Genomic DNA, 18,556 nt, shown 5'->3' on the forward strand with positions numbered 1-18,556 from the left:
GTATTTTGCATCATATTGTCTCTGCATGATCCCATAGCTAATCTCATGGATGCTGCAGAATAATTATATAGAGAAAATGAATCTGAAAGGTCTCGAAGAGATAGATCTTACAGTTTGACATCAAACTCGGTATGCGACCTGTTTCGGTTTTTTGGAAATATCTGTTTCTTTTGTCATAAAATAAAGACCAGAGGGTATCTCAGGAATACAATGTAGGACACATGAAAGCTGTAAATTTTACAGTTTGTAGTGGCTCCCACAGAGATATTAGTTGACATGAGATAGGCTGTTATGATAGCAAATGACTTGCAGAGTTGAGAGGCTTTATTTAGCCAAAGCTCCTGTCTTACTATTTGCAAAGGGTTTTCATCCTGCTTTTGAAAATCAGGAATCCCCTTATTTTCATCTTACACTGGGTCACCCAAAGCCCTCTTTACTGATTGGCACTTGACAGACAACATTCACTCCATCTCTGGTTCACTGGATTCCCTCAGATTGCAAAGTATAAATGTCCCTTAGATTAATAAAACTTTGGCCACATGACATTAACATAGCCACGAGGGATACTAGGAAATGGTGCTGAGCATCTGGGAATTCGGCACTAAAGATGTATTCCACAGAGGTGAAAGCTAAGGCCAGAAAGTACAGCACATGCCAATTTCAGGTCCAGAAGAAGTAACTTCTAGTTACTACCACAAGTCTGTCTCTAGAAATATTTAAGGCTAACATACTGAAACCTATAAAGCTTTTTAAATTGGCATAAGGAAAATTCCTTCTCACTACAACAGTCTGCATTTTGTTATTCCTTACAAAGAAAAAAAGTTTCAAAGTCTTTCTATCAAAACATAACCAAGGATTTTTAATTAACTTTCTAGATGGGTTACAAAATTCAGCCTGTCTTATATTGTTTCCCATGATTCATTCCAGAAGCCATTACATTATGGTTTGTGGTTGAAGTGATTCTAGTAAGGAAACAATTCAGAGTACTTTGTTTGAAATTGTGATGTCTCCTAGTAAAGGCTTCACCTTGAGAGTCATGGATGAAATGGATCACCAACTCAACTACCATGTACAGAGACTTCTCTGCCCACTTTTCTGCTGCTTTCTAGGCAGTGCCTGAGCTTTTAGTGTTTCTTGAAATCTGGATTGAAGGAACATATAACCTCGAGCACTGGCTGCTGTTGACTTCAACTCAAGCATTTTTGGCTTCGGTGGTTTAGTTCAGAAGCCAAAACAGTGATTCAGTCCACTTGACATTTGCTGAACATGTGGTTATTCAACATCTGCATTATAATGAAATCCTAAATTAACCCCAGGATTTCAGCAAGCCTACAGATATTCTTAAGTGTAAAGCATTTTATGTAACTATAATATAGGATAAAAGAAGGTAAGATATTGTGCCATTGATTCTCAGAGTATCATAGTGGGATGTCAGGAGCACTTCCCTGCCCTGAGAAAACTTGGGTTTTTCATCCTTTCATTAACCCAGCTGGGAAAATCAGCAGCCCAGTCCAGTGGTAAATGCCATCAGACCCTTACACTGCCATTCAGCACTTTCTTCACCTTCATGGCATTGTAGAGTTTGAAAACAGCACACAGGTAATTCATGATGTGTTTTTCTGTTATTCCTAGGGACATTTGTTTCACTACCCTCTGGTTCCCTTTCTCTCAAGAACAACAGAATCACACTGTGTGGCTCTGCCCTTGAATATTTATTGACTCCAATCTAGCCTTCGACTCACAGAAATTTTTTCTGCCTCTGCCTCCTATGTGCTAGGATTAGAGTGTGTGCAACCATGCCCAGGCAAATTTGTCTTCTTATGTGCAAAAATAAGGGGTTATATTAATCTAAATTCTGTAAGACACTCTAAAAATCCTTAATACATAGTCATTTCATAAATTAAATTTTAGAAATTTCTATTTTTAATGTAGTGAAAGAAGTACCACCACTCAGTAACTTTCAGAGATAATTCTATAGCAATAAAATTTGTTAATAATGAAAACTTGAACTGTCTAGTTTAGTCAACTTACATTTTATTTGCTTTTATTTCTGAATAGCAATAATTGCATATTTTAATTATATTCTATTGGATGTAAAGTCAGAATCTTTCTTATACATTGTTTCCTCTTGTGCCCATATGAAAATAAGAGGCACATGATATAATAAACATATATACCAAAATAACTGCTTCAACTTCTTTCATGAGAAATTTAAAATTTTGAAAATTATTTAGAATTTCAGACAGTATCCTACAAGAGGTGTAAAGCAAATCTTATTCTAAGTGAAACAAAAGAACTTGACTAATTGAATGTCTAAATATTTAATATTTAAATAAAATAAAATACATGGAAATTATAATCATATTTATCCCAGATGTCATTGATTTTAAGTTATACTCCCACACAAGGCGTTAATAAACAACTTTCAACAAAATATTTGAGGAAGCTGTAGATCTTATTTAAACTTTGTACTGTAATATTGGAAATGTCCCATTATAAAGATTGCATATATAGGCTAGTATTTTTACATTAAAACCAGAGCTGAAAGACAATTAATTCAAGAACTTATTAGTTTTTTACTTCTGGCTGGTAAATGTAAAATTTTCCAACATTATAAGAAAATAAAGTTGTAATTGCTGGCCACATGACAATAATTATTCACATATACCTTACTATATTTGATGGTAAGATTATGAGTACTGGGATAATGTCTTTTAGTTCATGTGTCTAATATTTATATTGTTTTGACATAGCATTGAACAGATGGTGTGGACTTTGGTAATGTTGTAGGTATAAAATCACAGATATCTATCTGAAACTGTACATTTATAATTTAGAAAAAATAAATTTACTTCTTCTATCAGTAATAGCACTTCCCTGTGGTTGCTTTGTAATTGCTTGTATTGATAAACATCTAAATATTTTTTTATAAAACCAGGAGACTGTCTTTTTCATTTGTCTCAAACTCCTCTCCCTTATTCCCTGCTCCCCTACTTGCAGTGTTTTTCCTCCAGTACCCCACTTAGTTTTCATGTCGGTTACATTCTACGGCCCTCTCTCATAGTTCTAGTTCTAGTTTCATGACCAGTACCTACACACAGATATACTAGTACACACACACACACACACACACACAGACACACACACATACACACACACAAATAAATGCTCCTTATAACAAGAAAAGCACGCATCTTTCAAGTTTTCCCTTGTGGGTTTACTTAGTTGAACATGTAACTAGAGGTTTCTCTCCTGCCTGCCAGTTCCTGAATATCCACTCTGAGACTTAATATTAATTATAAACTGTTTAGCCTATTAACTCAGGCTTGTTATTAACTAGCTCTTAAAACGTAACCCATGTCTATTATTCTATATTTTACCATGAGCTTCACAGCTTGTTACCTCACATATTGCTTCTTCAGCAGTTACTAGCATCTCTCCAATTCTACCCTTTTTTCTCTGTCTCTTTGCTTGGATATCCCACCTGACTCTAATCTGCCTGATTTTTGGCCAAAATAGCTCCTTTATTAATCAATGGTAATACAATGTATTCACAGCCTACAGAGAGAGGTCCCACATCAGAATACAAAAATTTCCAGTTCCATTAATTTTCCCGTAAATCTTCTTGATTTCAAACTTCTTTCCTGATGACTATAATTTGACTATTTTGAGGATCAAGTTTTATTTACCCATTCATCTGTTGATGAACTATACTGGTTTCTATAATGGATAATGGATGTGATAGCCAACACTGATGAGTGATAACTCTTCCCCTATATCAGCCTCAGAACTTGTTGCTATTTATTTTACTGATGTAGGTTTTCTGAGAAGGGTAAGAATGAATCTCAGAATAGTTTTAACTTGCCTTTACTCAAGTCTCACACTACTTAATTTTAAATATATTTATTGGCCACTTGTGTTTCTTCTTGTGAACAGTTTTTGCAGTTCATTGGCCCATTTTGTGGTGTTTATTTTTTACAGTCCTTTATATATTTTAGATATTAACTTACTGTTGATATATGGCTGGCAAAAACATTCTCTCATTCTGAAGGCTATATGTCCACTCTCCTGAGTCAATTTTGAGTGTTTACTGCCTGTTCTACTGGGTTCTTTTTCACATTCTTGCCTGTGGTCATATCTTGACATTAACAAAACCCAGAAACTTAAGTGTATAAAGTATTTCATCCTCGATGAAAAATACATAAGAAAACAAAGAACTTTTGACCAGGTTGTGTTCTAGTCACAAGTCTCTTTAGGGTGAAGAATATAACATCATATTTCTCTCATAAATGAAAAATATGCACAATTTAAAACTGGGGCAAAACAGTATTACACTGGCATGGTTTTTGACAACAAGAAATACACAACTTTAAAAATGATCCCCATAGCCTATAATTATGCAATATTAAAAGAAAGTATTTAATAGAAACAAGTGATTTAAATATTTCCTGAATTCACAAATATATCTACTTATCTTTATAATAAATTGTAGAGAAAAATTCAAAAATATAACACGAGAGTTTAATATATGAAAACCTCACTCTTTATTTTCTGATTATAGACTCTCCTGCAATTGTGTGTTATAGGATGTTTGTTACAATAAAGAAAAGATTTCATTCCTCCATATCAGGGGGTCACTTTCTAACTAAAGCAACCTATATTTTTCAAAAAAGCCAATGGTGTGTTTCAAGGTTTAATCAAAATCAAATGATGTCTAGTAAAACTAATGAAAAGCAAACAAGCCTTCGGGCTATATGAAGGGTTTTCAACCAGCAGTCTCACCTCTACTTACACACAGTTTTCAAAAATTTGGTTTGAACACTAAAATCCACCTCAAAATGCTGAAAATCCTCATGTATTAGACATAATATAGAGGCCCAGTAGTTCTATAAATGGTTAAGTTACAAATGTAAAACTATGCATAATGGAGTTATAATCTGGCTATCAAGAAACACAGGCAATGAAGAAACAATTCATAAAAAGAAATAATAGCAAAGATTAACGTTTCAATATTAAAATACACATGATACATTAACATTGTTCATTAAACAGAAATTTCAGGAAATTGCTCCCAAAAAGTCAATGAATAATTCCCAAAAATGGTTCTCCAAAAGCTGAAATTGCAAAAGCAATAGACGAGAGAGAAAATAAACAAAAGGAGTCATAGGGGAGAAAAAGTCCTGAAGTGCTGTAACTCTCAGCACACTCTACTTGATATTTCTCACCATAAAACAAGAGTTTTGCCATAAAGAATCACCCTAACTCTTGGTATATACTTTTCCCACGGGTGATCACATGAAGAGGGAATCACACTCAAGTTAGCGTAAATGTGCCAAAGAGTTACCAGCAAATATCAGAACAATAAAGACAGAGCAGTTCACTTCTAAATGCCTAGCTAAGTAGTTAGAATTTTCTGTTTGTGACAGTGTCAACATATTGGAATATAAGTACGCTGGTGTGTCTTATCATGTTAGACAATATAAAGTTTATTATTCCTCTGAGATGCTCATTCTTAAGTGAATACCTGTTCCAACAGTGAGAATAGGAAGCAGTGTTGGCCTTTTGCTGACTAGACCAAAAATATCACATATAAACGTGATTTAAAAGAGCTCATGTTGCAGTCCTAGAAAGGTCCAAGGACCATTTTTCTTTCCATGGGCTTGGATTCCTGCCAAGCCACTTTCAAAATTATGGAGTGTTAAAAAAACAAATAGACATAAAATATAACGGGACTGTCCTAGGGGAAAATGAAAGGGAAAGTTTCCTTGCAGGCTGCTAGATAATCTATATTTTTTATAAAATGGAGATCATGATATATGTTTGCCACAGTTAAAATTGCACCAATTCTTCACTGTACTTAATCAAACACTCTGGTTAAACAGGAATATACTGAATGACTATAATTTTGCTATTAATTTTTAACTGGTAAAAATCAATCTATACAGTCTAATACATTTGATATTTTTTCTTATAGTAATGAATTAGTACTTAGTGATTTAAAGTTTTGATAATTTAAAATGTTGCCACTAACTACTTAAAGCCATTATGTTTACCTTATGGTCAAAGAAATTTTTACCAATTACCTACCCCCTGGTTTCTAACTAAAAATCATACACAGCCATTCAAATATTGTAATAAAATTTAACTCACTTGCTCTGAAACTATCCTCCAGGTTTCTGACAAATATTGATCAAGGAAAAAAAGGGAAACAAATTCTTCCAGAAAGATTTCTGAAAACAATATACTTAAAATATTAAGCTGTGAGCATAGAGATTGCTAACTTATTCAACAGCTTCATGGGATTACAAATAACCAGTGCACTATGTTCATTGTGAATTCATTGTCTCCTAAGGTGGAGAGAATCAAGAACAAGGGCAAAGCTCACTACCCTCCTTTTGTTAAGGAAAACCTAGAGTAATGCTGATATTGATGATGTGAAATTCAGTGAAACTAGAAAATACTAGGAATCTTTGCTTCTGCTAGAGTAGACTAGCTACTCTGGGCTAATTCTCTTCCTGAGAAAACTCAAGCTATCTCAAAAGCTATGTTTAAAAGGAATGTTTGTTGTAAATGCATCAACTAACATATAGTCATAATAAATTATTAGGATGAAACCCAGGAAAATTCAGAAACCCTTTAAGCCACACCCAGCACTCTAGGCTACTAGAACTACTTTCTAGATGTAAATGAAGAATTGAGTCAATAAAGTAACTTGTAGTTCTGAAGGGATCAAAACGCATAATGTGTTTCTCCAGGGTACTAAAACATGGGACATGTTGGGTTAAGAAGTTTTCCTGGCATCAGGATTATAACCCAAAAGGACTGCTTCATAAGAATACTGGAAGAGCAAAACTACATGAACCATTGTATACACTTACAACTCAGCTCTGCATTATAAGGGACAAGAGACTGTGCAACCTTGAAAGTCTATAAAAGGTATCTTAGATTTATAAGTCCTCTGATTAGAATGAAACCAAATGAGGATCCCCTGTATACAAAGACAATGCTATACAAGGTTCCACTGCATAATGTTTCCTTGAATGCAATGTCTAGTCTACACTCAAAAATCACTAGGTTCTCACATAGTATGTAGAGAGCAGATTATCTAAAAAAACCCATCAGACACAGTACTTGGAAACCTTATGTACTGGAATCACCAACAGTAATTATAAAACAACATTACTAACAACTTTTATGAGATCTGAGTATTTCCAAATGACATGATATAGTTTGACAAAAGAACCAAAAAGAATATAAACAACCCAGAAAGTGTCATAGTCAAAAAGAAGGTCAAGAGGATCAAGTCTAAATTAAATTTAAAATTATTTTAATTTAGGAAACTTAGGGGTGAGTCAATAGCTGGATAGCTAAATACACTTGCCATACACTATCAGTAGGAGAGTTCAAATCCCCAGTATTCCCACTAAAAACTATACATTAAGGCAAATATCTAAAGCCCAGAAGTTGTTTTCCTCAGAGTGTTAAAACATGTTATAGGATAAATAGTTCTGATCTTAAACACTTAGGAATTAGAAAAGGAATTAGAATACATCCTAGTCTAATAACTTTGGGAGACTGACACAATCTTAACATAAAACAGAAAAGAAAAAATAGTAGAAAATGTTGGTCTCATGCTCATAAACTCACAGAAACTATGGTGAGTACTATATAATGTTTGCCAAAGATCAAGCCAAGGAACACAGCAAGGGGAGAGATGCATGAGACCCCACCCCAGCTAAAAAGCTACCAGGAATTTGGTGGCTGTGTGGGAGAACAAGTCCATGGCTGGTTGATTGAGAATGGTCCCGCACCAATCTGCCATCTGCCACGTGGGTATTGGCAGCCCTAAGAGGATTTGGTGAGATACACTTCTTTTTTTTTTTTTTAACAAAGAGACAACATGAAGTTGGGAGGAGTCTGTGTTGGGGAAGTGGCTGCCTGAGGAGTTGGAGATTGGAAATGGTGGGTGGATATAATGAAAATACTTTGTATACATGGTCATATGCTCATTTATCCTAAAATAGGTCTTTTAATTTGGGGCTAAAAATCATGTAAATAGTCATGCCTGTGGCACACACTTTTAATCCTAGCACTTGGAGGCAGTGGCTGGAGGATCTCTGTGAATTTAAAGCATGTGTGGTCTATAGTGTGAGTTCCAGGGCAGTCAGGGATACACAGAGAGACTCTGTCTCAAAAACCAACCAAATGAATAAACAAACAAAAATTAGGCAAGCACTCAAAATTATAATAACAAGGTCAATAATATCTAATTGTTTCTGTTTTCACAGCATAGAAAGCTAATAAAAAACATGATGGTATCACCTGACATCTATTATTTCCATTGATCCATTAGGAATCATGATGGTGTCACCTGATATACTTTATTTCCATTGGTTCTCCAGAAACCATGATAGGTCAACTGGTATTCATTATTTCCATTGACTGGTTAAGAAGATATCACACATGTGCTCCTAGAAACTGACAAAATATCTCAAAATTTTATCTTCTAACTGCTAGATCAAATTTTTAATGAGAGGAAAACCATGGCAAATATAAAGCCCCATATTTCTCTACAGTTTATAATTATGGGGCCTTTCAAAACTGTGCCTCAAAAATGAAGTTAAAACTACTTAAAAATATGTTTATGAAGTCTATAAAAGTACCTTCAATTACTCTTGAGAGTTTGACATTATATCGAATCATCCAGTGAAGGCATAAGGAATTGGAAGAACTAAACTTTGAAGAATTAAATTTCCCTTATATTAGATTATATACTTGAAAACTAGTAGTTTTTAGTGAAATATTATAAAAATAATTTAATTTTTTACTTAATTAGAAATTTTTAAATGTTTATTATATATAAATGCCAAGAATTTGGTGAATTGTATGATTGTAAGGTAAACTTTTCTTTCATATTCAAGCAGAATATTAATATTTTAATTGGTATATTAAAAATTAAATAATAATTTAAAATATGCACTGTATCATTAATTGTTCATATATGTGTTAATCTTACAGTAATTCAAGCTCAAAATATCCCATAATGTTCTATCTGTTAGTTAATTATGATTATTTATATAATCATATTCAGAGAATTATACAATAATTCTGAAACAAGCTGGAAAATTTTAAGTCATATACTATTCATAGGATAAGAGTATTTCCAGGAATTTGTTGATGGCATAAATGGTCATTGCATTAGATGTGAGACACTCTAAGGACACTCTGCACTTAACAAAGCAATCTGTTTCCAATTACAGAATGGGGGAGAACCCAGCTGTACTGAGGAGCTGGCAAAAGTGTTTAACTGTGCTCCAAAAGTTTTGGTTTCAGTAAAGCTCATAAAATCTTTTCTCATGTGCCTTCCTCCCTCACTTTAAAGCGTGTGTATAGAACATGGATGGATCTGCCAAGGTAGTTCCAGCTTCAGTGGCCAGAAGCTTTCCTCTTAACGGATCGTAAGTCTTTCTTTCCTGGATACACGGGCTGAAAGAGAAAGCCACAAGGTTACCTATGCAAACTACAGGGTTCATATGTCAGTGACAGATCACTCTAAAAAAAATAGCTTTCTTTTGGTAGAACCAGAAAGAGCTGCTCTGCTGACACTCAGGCTGAAAGGCTTGGAACAAGCTTGCAGTAGAAAAGCAAAAGAAGCAAGGAGTGTCAGGATAGTTCTAGAGTAGCCACAGCTGCTACTCCATCCTGTGCAGAAATCATGTAGAAAACTTTCTAAAGTTATCAGAAATTGTTTCCTAGAAGCATCAATTCAAATGGAAAAAAACACAGAAATTAAAAAGGACTGTTAAAATTGAGATGGGTAAAATAAAAATTTATAGAAATCCTGTAAATTTGAAAGAGATTTAATAAAAGAAATAAATTCTTGGCTTGAAAGCTAACTTCATACCTAGCTTTTTCCTTTATAGTAAAATAAAACAACATGATCCATTTTCATTGGCTCACTCAGGTACAATTTCTTTCTTTTTTTTTTTTTCAAAACAGAGTTTCTCTGTGAAACAACCCTGTCTGTCCTGGGACTCTCTTCATAGACCAGGCTGGCCTTGAACCCACAAAGATCCACCTGCCTCTGCCTCCTGAGTTCTGGGATTAAAGACACCACTACCTGGCCAGTTACAACTTTTGGATGATCAATTTTTTGTAAGAAACATTTTGAAGAACACAATTGTACTTCCTATATTTAAGTGCTCACCTGAAAGGGGCAATAAGGTCTTTGTTTTGAGATTAGTAGAAGAGGAAAGTCATATATTTACATCTTGTAATATACTCATTATAGGATTTGCCATGTTTTGTAGGAGGCCGCTTGTTCATTTCTGGCTGCTCAGACTCGAGATAACCACATAGAAACTGTACTAATTAAATCACTGCTTGGCCTATTAACTCTAGCTTCTTATTGGCTAGCACTTATACTCTAATTTGACCTATTTCTTTTTATCTGTGTATCACTGCATGGCTGTGGCTTACCAGCAAGGTTCTGTCCAGTGTCTATCTCTGTCAGGGCGACATGGCTTCTGCTGACTCCTCCTGACTTCTCCCAGCATTCAATTTAGTTTCTTCTCCCTACCTCTACTCTACCCTATCACACACAAAGGCAGATTATTTATCCATTAACCAATAAAAGCACCACATAGACAAAAGGACTTCCCACACTATTTCCCCTTTTCTGTTTAAATAGAAAGGAAAGGTTTAACTTTAACATAGTAAAATTATGTATAACAAAACAGTTATCAAGCAAGAATGGTAGTTACAATATTTATATCTACTTTATCTTTTATCATAACTAAGGAAAACTATAATTATAATTATCTATTCTTCAACTCGATCAAAGACCCCAGAAGGATATAATATTACCTAAGTTAACAGAAAGTTCATTGTAAGTAACTTCCAAAAGTCTAGAATTGACAAAGACATCTCACTGCCTGTACAGTCACCCAAAGTAACACTGGGGCAACCAATCTTCAGCCTACAGGCTTATAGTATCCAGCAGACTTTTTCATGAAGCAAGAAATTTGAAGATTTGTTTTTCCTTGTAATGGCAAAGTCCATCACTTTCTTTATTCTGTATCCTGCAGAATGTCTGGCAGACTCTTTCATGAAGCAGGAACCTCGAAGGACTGTCTCACCTTTAGGCAAGTTCAGCAGTAATCTCTCTGCAGGTTTTTCATGTCAAGTTTATGCAACAGTCCAGGCAAGAGCACTTTCTTGCCCAAATGGCTAAGGAGCCTCTTCAATGCCCATCTTCCTCTTGAAGTAGCTGGTGCTGCCAGGAGCAGACATGTCTCATTGTCATCAAAAACCATAAGTTATTAAACATTAGATGCCATATTCTGCAGTCTTCGAAAGATATGAAGAATGCCTATCTAACTGAAATATACTTCTATGTATCTAGAAAATCTAACTAACATGGCTACAAGCTTGACTATTATTTATGATTATCCATTAACAACTTATATTTCCTAATTAAACATTACACTTTTAAATGAACTACACAATCACAATATCTTAATCAAGGGCAGACATACATATAACAAAATTGACCTTAAATTTATATCACTAAAGCAAAATCCATACCAATGCAAATTATCCATAACTGTATCATATCCCCTTTAAATGTAAAAGAACATTTATAAACAATATTTGGGATTATAGGCACAGTTTTTTTTCTCTCCAAAGTGCTTCATCTGTATGGGGTGCTGTTAATCAGATCTTTCATGATGTATCCTATATGCTATTATAGATGATTCTCTAATATTCTATATTTCTTAATTATACATTTTTAAATGAACTACACAATCACAATACCTTAATCAAAAGAAGAAATATACATATAACAAAATTGACCTTAAATTTTTATCAATAAAGCAAGATCCATACCAATGCAAATCTCTATAACAACCATGTACCAGGCACTCCTAAAAAGAAAAGAAAGAAAACATAGCCCCAGTCACAGCCCTCCTCCATTGTAGTCACCCCTAAGCTTGTTAGCTAAAGACAACAACCTCCTCTAAACACCCTCCCTCTCTGTGTGGAACTCATGGGACCCCAGGCTCATCCCAACCAGAGATCCACTAACGTGCTGCCTCCATGGCTTGAGCACATAGGCAGGCAGGTACTTGTTCATTGCTTCCCAGTGACCCTTGCCCCCATTCTGATCACACTTTGGCTGCTTCCCAGGAATCCTAAATTTCTCTTGGCCCTCCCATTGGGATAACACAGTTTTCAGGTTGCTCCCCACATAGGACTCTCTAGACAGCATAGGCCCAGGCAACACCTTACCTCCTTGATACTCCAGAGCTCTACCAGCTGCCTTGGTGGGCCTCCCTCCCACAGCCCTATCCAGCCTTGAGACCTAGGAAAAGTACACACTGCCAGGAGATATTTTTCCAAGCTACCTGAGCAAGCCACTGAAGGTACTAACTATAGCTGATAAAAAGGAAAGCAATAGGGGCTGTAGCTCCAAACATCTGACAAACAGAAAAAATAACATCTAAACCCTGCCATAAATCAGCCTTACACCGAACATTGTAAACATACTTGGCTTTTTATATAAGTGCTAAGTATTAAACTGAAGTCCTTGTACCTTCTTGGCCATCACCTTTCTTGGCTGAGCCACCTCTCCAAACTGAGAAAAGAAATTCTAATGCATTTTATTGATCTAAATTAAATACATGAGGATTTGTGGCTTGAGGGAGCTGTAATAGATATGTAGTTAAGTAATGAAAAAGAAGAATCTATTAGAATAACTCTTCTGCAGCTAAAAATATTCTACTTAATTAGCCAACATAACTCTGAGACAGAGGTTTAGATGTGCCCTGCAGACTCTTTTTCCTAACAGTGAATCAAGAAAAGTAAACAGAGAAAAAACAGCTTTGGAATGTTGGCATTTATTACAAAAGGCATCTTTGACTCCAGCCGCATAATCCCCTTAATATAAATAAGAGCACAGTGGAAATTGGAGATAAGAAAACAAAGGCAGAGTGGAGACTCTGTGTATATAAGACAATTGTTATTAAAGCAGAGCATGCAGATTACATTAAAAAGCACAACGTATGAATTGAATAGATAAAATTACAGAGCTTCTAACTATCACCAGCTGTAATCTCATAAAAATGTATCTATTACTTTAAAATGAAAATCTAAATAATGAAATTGAGTACTTTCATGGCAGGACTACAATAGACAAAACTTACTTTCTCCAGGGCATTTTATAAACCAAGGAGTTATTTGTGTTCTTTCGAGCTTTACAAACAATACGCTTCAATTCATTATGCAAAAGACATTCACACATCTATTTTCAACGATTTTGCTTCCTAAAATAGACAAAATCCAATAACATTTTTGCTTCAGTTAATTTTAGGCATATGTTCAGTAAATGTGTCTCAGATTCATTCAAAATTCACTCATCCCTGAATTTAATTAGAGTTTAGGCAGCTGAGTTTGAACTTCTCTTGAGAACTGAAGAGAAGAAAATTAATGAAGAAATAAAAATATAAATATATTTTTACTTTTAACTATTTTAGTACTTCAAGTTTATTTTTTTCTGACCGACCAACTTTTTAAACACAGTGAGCATCTCAGCTGCTCAGCACCCTCCTGACTGGATGCTTTGTCTCATCACATTTCCAGCAACACCAAATCAAATCACATAGGTTGTGATACCTAAAAAACAAGGGAAATGAAATCCTTTCTCTTGTTCATTGAAAATGGAGTCTTCTCTTATACAAAGCATACCAATCACAGTTTCCTCTCCCTCCACTCCTCAGAACTCTCTCTCCATCTCCTCTCTCTCCCCAGACCCACTCCTCCTCTTTCTCCTCTTTAGAAAAGAGCAGGCCTCCAAGAGCTAGGCAAAGAGGACAAAACAAGATACAATAAGACATGGCAATAGTCTTCATATTGAAGCTAGATAAGGCCTGTCAATAGGAGGAAAAGAGTCCCAAGAGGAGGCAAAAGAGTCAGAGAAACACCCACTGTCACTGTTAGGATCCCAGAAAAGCACCAGGATAACAGCAATAACACACATACAGAGGACCTATTCCAGACACTTGCAGGTCCTGTCCTTGCCTCTTCCACCTCTGTGATCCCTTGGTAGCCCTACTTATTTGATTCAGTTGGCCATGTTCTTCTGGTGCTCTCCATCCGCTCTGACTCCTAATTGTTTCTTGCATTCTTTCCCTGGGTTCCCCTATCTCTAAGGGAAAAAAAAATCTTACTTTCTTTGAAATAGCTGTATCAAGTCGCAACATGTTTTGTCTGACATGTGTTATCTTAGTGAGTTAAGGTTTCCATAACAGAAAACCACATGCTAGGTTTGTTAAACAATAGAAAATTATTTTCTCACAGGTCAGGCTAAAGGCAGGAATTTTATGATGAAAGTACTAAAAATTTTTGATTCCTTTCAAACTGTGTCTTAGGATTACAACTAACCAGCATACCTCAGGGTTATTCATTTATATATATATATACTTCTTTGGGGTCACTGGTATATATCCATCACATTTCTGACTCATTAACTTAGCCCTAAGCAAAGTTGATCCAACATGTAGATTACTTTTATAATATACATCTCATCTGTGGCATTTCAAATAAAATACCTGCCAGTTCACAATACAAACCATGACACTTTAAACAACAAAAACACAATAATCCAATAAATGTGGAACAAATACATATAAGTAACAATGTATGATTAGGAAAGAGAGATGAGTGAGGTAGAAAAGAATTCACTTGCTAACACTGGATGAGTGCTTATAGCATTCTGTATGTGCAAATGCTTATGACTTGCCACAAAGTATATTATTAATAAATTCATCGTGTAGGCAAGTTTGGAAATGCGAAATGTAGGCAAGTTTCGAAATGAGAAATGTAGGCAAGTTTGGAAATGCAAAATATACAAATAGTATGTGTGTGTCCCTAATTTCACCTTTACTTCAGCTTCTAGAGTCAATATTCAACAGAACGCCACAACAATTTTCTAAAGCATGTCTCAAATCAGGTTGTCATCCAAAAACCCCAGAAGAGTCAATGTGAATTAATACATGTCAAAAGAAAATTAGAAAAGAGTCAACGTGCCAAGCAGTCCACTTATCCTTTGTGACAATACCCTGGTTGACCCTCTAGCCCATCCCTGCAGCTCTCCTATGTCACCTTAGATTTCTGTGTTTCTTGGTCTGGTATCCATTCCTTAACATTGGGCCCTGTTCTTCTGTACCCTTACAATATTCTTCCCTGAGAGCCCTCATGGCTCTCTTCTCCCTACCAAATCTCTACTCTGCACTGTCTCAGCTGTCTTCTCTGAAATACTCCTTCATTTCACCCTTCCTTCCCTCTCTATTTTTCTCTACTTGGATTACCAGCATCTGTCTCATTATAAATTTTGTTTGTGCACCAGGAAATCTAGATCCATGGTGACAGGCACTGTTTTGTCTTTTCTCTAGATGATATGACTCAAGATAAATAGACTAGGGTTTTTTATAGTTCCAGGAATAATACCAACACAGTCTAAACTGGAATGGGAGCCATTATAAGAAGGAATAGGAACTTAAAAACTGTATCTCTATACCTCACTAAGAAAGAAAAATTTAAATATCATTATAAAATAAAAATTCAAAGCTAGCTATCAAACAAAAAAACAATTAGTTATTTTAATTAGAAAATTTTTATAAATAACCTCTTCAAATTTTTGTAATGATTTTGAAATGTTTTCCTTTACACTATAATCAGTTTCTCACCAATACATCATTGTCAAGAGGAAACATCCATATAGTTTTGACTTTAAGGATTGAATATCAACAACTATGGATTGTTGAATCTCTTTTCCTGTTCATTATTTTCTATGTTACAATAAGTATGGGCATTTGCCTACATGTATGCCCATGTACAATACATATTCAGTGATTACAGAGGGAATTGGATACATTGGGACTGGAGTTGCAGACTGGACTGCCCTGTGGGTGCTGGGAACTGACCAGGCTCTCTGAAACAACACCCAGTGTTCTTGACCACTGAGATATTTCCCCACCACCATGTACATTATTTTTTGATAAAAATTACTCAGAAAGACAAATACGGTATGTAATCACTTATAAGTCTACATTAGCTATTAAATAAAGGTCAATCATGCTGCAATCCACAGACCCAGAGAGGCTAAGTAGTAACAAAGAGGCCTGGGGGCAGTGCATGTTTTTCTCATAGAAGGGGAAATAGAATAGATTTTTTGGGTACACTGGGGACAGATGAAGATGTAAACAGGAGGGATCTGCCATGGGAGAGTGGGGTAGAGGTGAAGAATACTAGAAAATATGTTTGGAATTGGGGATTGAACTATGTGAAAACCTAATGCGGTGAAAACTCCTTAAAGTCTTCTAGATTAACCCTTGTGAAATCTAGTAATGAGAATATGACCCTGAGCTCGTCATCTTCTGTAACTAACAGTGGAAATAGGACATCAATGCAGAGACAGACCTTTCCTCTTCAGTCTGCCCTGTCTCCGGGACATACTGGGGCAATGGAGATGCAGAAATTATGGGAGTGGCTGACCAATGACTGGTCCAGCTTCCTCTGACATTGCCTGAATGTCCAGCAAACAGAGACAGCCCAGAAACCCCAGATAGAAACAAACAAGACTAAAGGAAGAGTAAGGCGATGAATAAATGATTCTTATGATGTTTTGCAAGCTCGTGGGTGGGTGTCTAGCCCAGTTGTCATTGAAGGGGTGTCATCCTTCAACCAATGGGAGCAGATGCAGAGACCCAAGGTCAAGCACTAGGCAGAACTGCGGGAGCCCCTCAGAGAAGGGGGAAGAAGGATATTAGGAGCCCAGGGATAAGGAGGACACAAGAAATAGACAACCCACATAGTCAAACAAACAGGGCTTGTGGAGGCTCACAGAGACTGAAGCAACAACCTGTGTGGATATACAATAGATCCTACGCATATACCCTGTGTGGAGTGATGCTTTTTTGGGACCTGGAATGGGATGGGTGTCTCTAAGTCTTTTTCTTGTGCTTGGAACTCTTTTCCTCCTGCTGGGTAAGACCATGTTATGGGGGTTTGTGCCCAATCATATTGTGTCTCATTAGGTCATATTCAATGGACCTGGGATAATGCTAGAAGGCCTGTCTATTATTTTTCTTTGAAGAAAAACAGAGGAGGAGTTGGTGGAGGGAATCGAGGGAGGGGAGACTGTAATTAGGATGTGGTGTATGAGAAAGAATGAAATTTGAAAAAAGAAGAAAATCACTCATAAATAATACCATCACTCTTTTAAAAAGAGATAATAATTACAGTTTATAGTAAGAAAAGTAAATAGTAATTAACTTTAGAATATCTCCTCATACCCTGTTTATGTTGGCACACCCTTGATGAGTAGAGCAATACACAGACCTCTACAATAAACTCTATTGAAATCTAGACATTATAATGGCTAAGGCATAGTTAATATGTAAAATCACTTTGTTTTAGGGTGTGTGACTAGCTTAATGTATATTAAACACTGAAAGTAAAACGTGTATCAGTTTGCTCAAGTATAAAGTTAATCCATATGATCACATACCAATTGCATGAGTTTTATCAACCACTTAAAGTAGGCTCCAACATGCCCTCAAATTTAATAAATAATGTCAGTGAATCAGAGTCCCATTTCACCAGTTTCCCCAAAATTTTATATGAAAATCTAAATCATTTAGGCAGTCCATAATTGCCAAATGGATTCTACAATGGTGAATTTTACCTAATAAATGAAAGCATATCTCTTCCTGAATTTAAATAGATTTGATAAAAGGAATACAATGTCTTATATCAAACAAAGCAACATAGAATTTTCTGGATCGTACTTCATCCTTTACATGCAGACTAGTGCAATGAAATCTCAAGAGAGTTTCTTATTTTTACTATAAAGATCAACAGCTTATATGTTGATTTCTTCTCTCTTGAGTTGTGGCAGGTATGTTTTCTGATTAGTGACCGTTCACCAAGTAATACTCAGACATTAAGAAGAACAAATTTATATTCTTTTTAGGAAAGTGGATGGAACTGGACATTATTATGATAAGTGAAATAAACTAGAAAAGTATGACAAGCTCTCTATCCGCCCTTAAGACTATGTGGGTATGTGTGTGTGTGTGGGAGAGAGAGAGAGAGAGAGAGAGAGAGAGAGAGAGAATGAATGAATGTATGTCTGTATCTGGTTATGTCTGAGTATATTAATGTGAGGGATGTCATTTAGGAGTGTTGTGGAATAGAAAAGATTTTATGAGGATATTGGAGGAGGAATAACTGAGATGAGTAGAGCAGAGAATAAATAGTGTCTGACACACATGTATGAAAATGCTAAGAGAAAGCTCATATACAGCTGAGAAAAACATAAACCATGAAGCTAACATTCAACCCAATGATTTCATTTCTATGTAATTACTTGTGGTAAATAAAAATTATGTATATGCAAATAAGTGTACTTAACTTGTATAACTTAACTTCCACAAAATAACTGTCTATTCATTTTTTTGTGGATCAGTTTAATACAGAATATTATCCAACAATA

This window comes from Microtus ochrogaster, chromosome 2, assembly GCF_000317375.1.
Source record: "Microtus ochrogaster isolate Prairie Vole_2 chromosome 2, MicOch1.0, whole genome shotgun sequence".
Taxonomy (NCBI): domain Eukaryota; kingdom Metazoa; phylum Chordata; class Mammalia; order Rodentia; family Cricetidae; genus Microtus; species Microtus ochrogaster.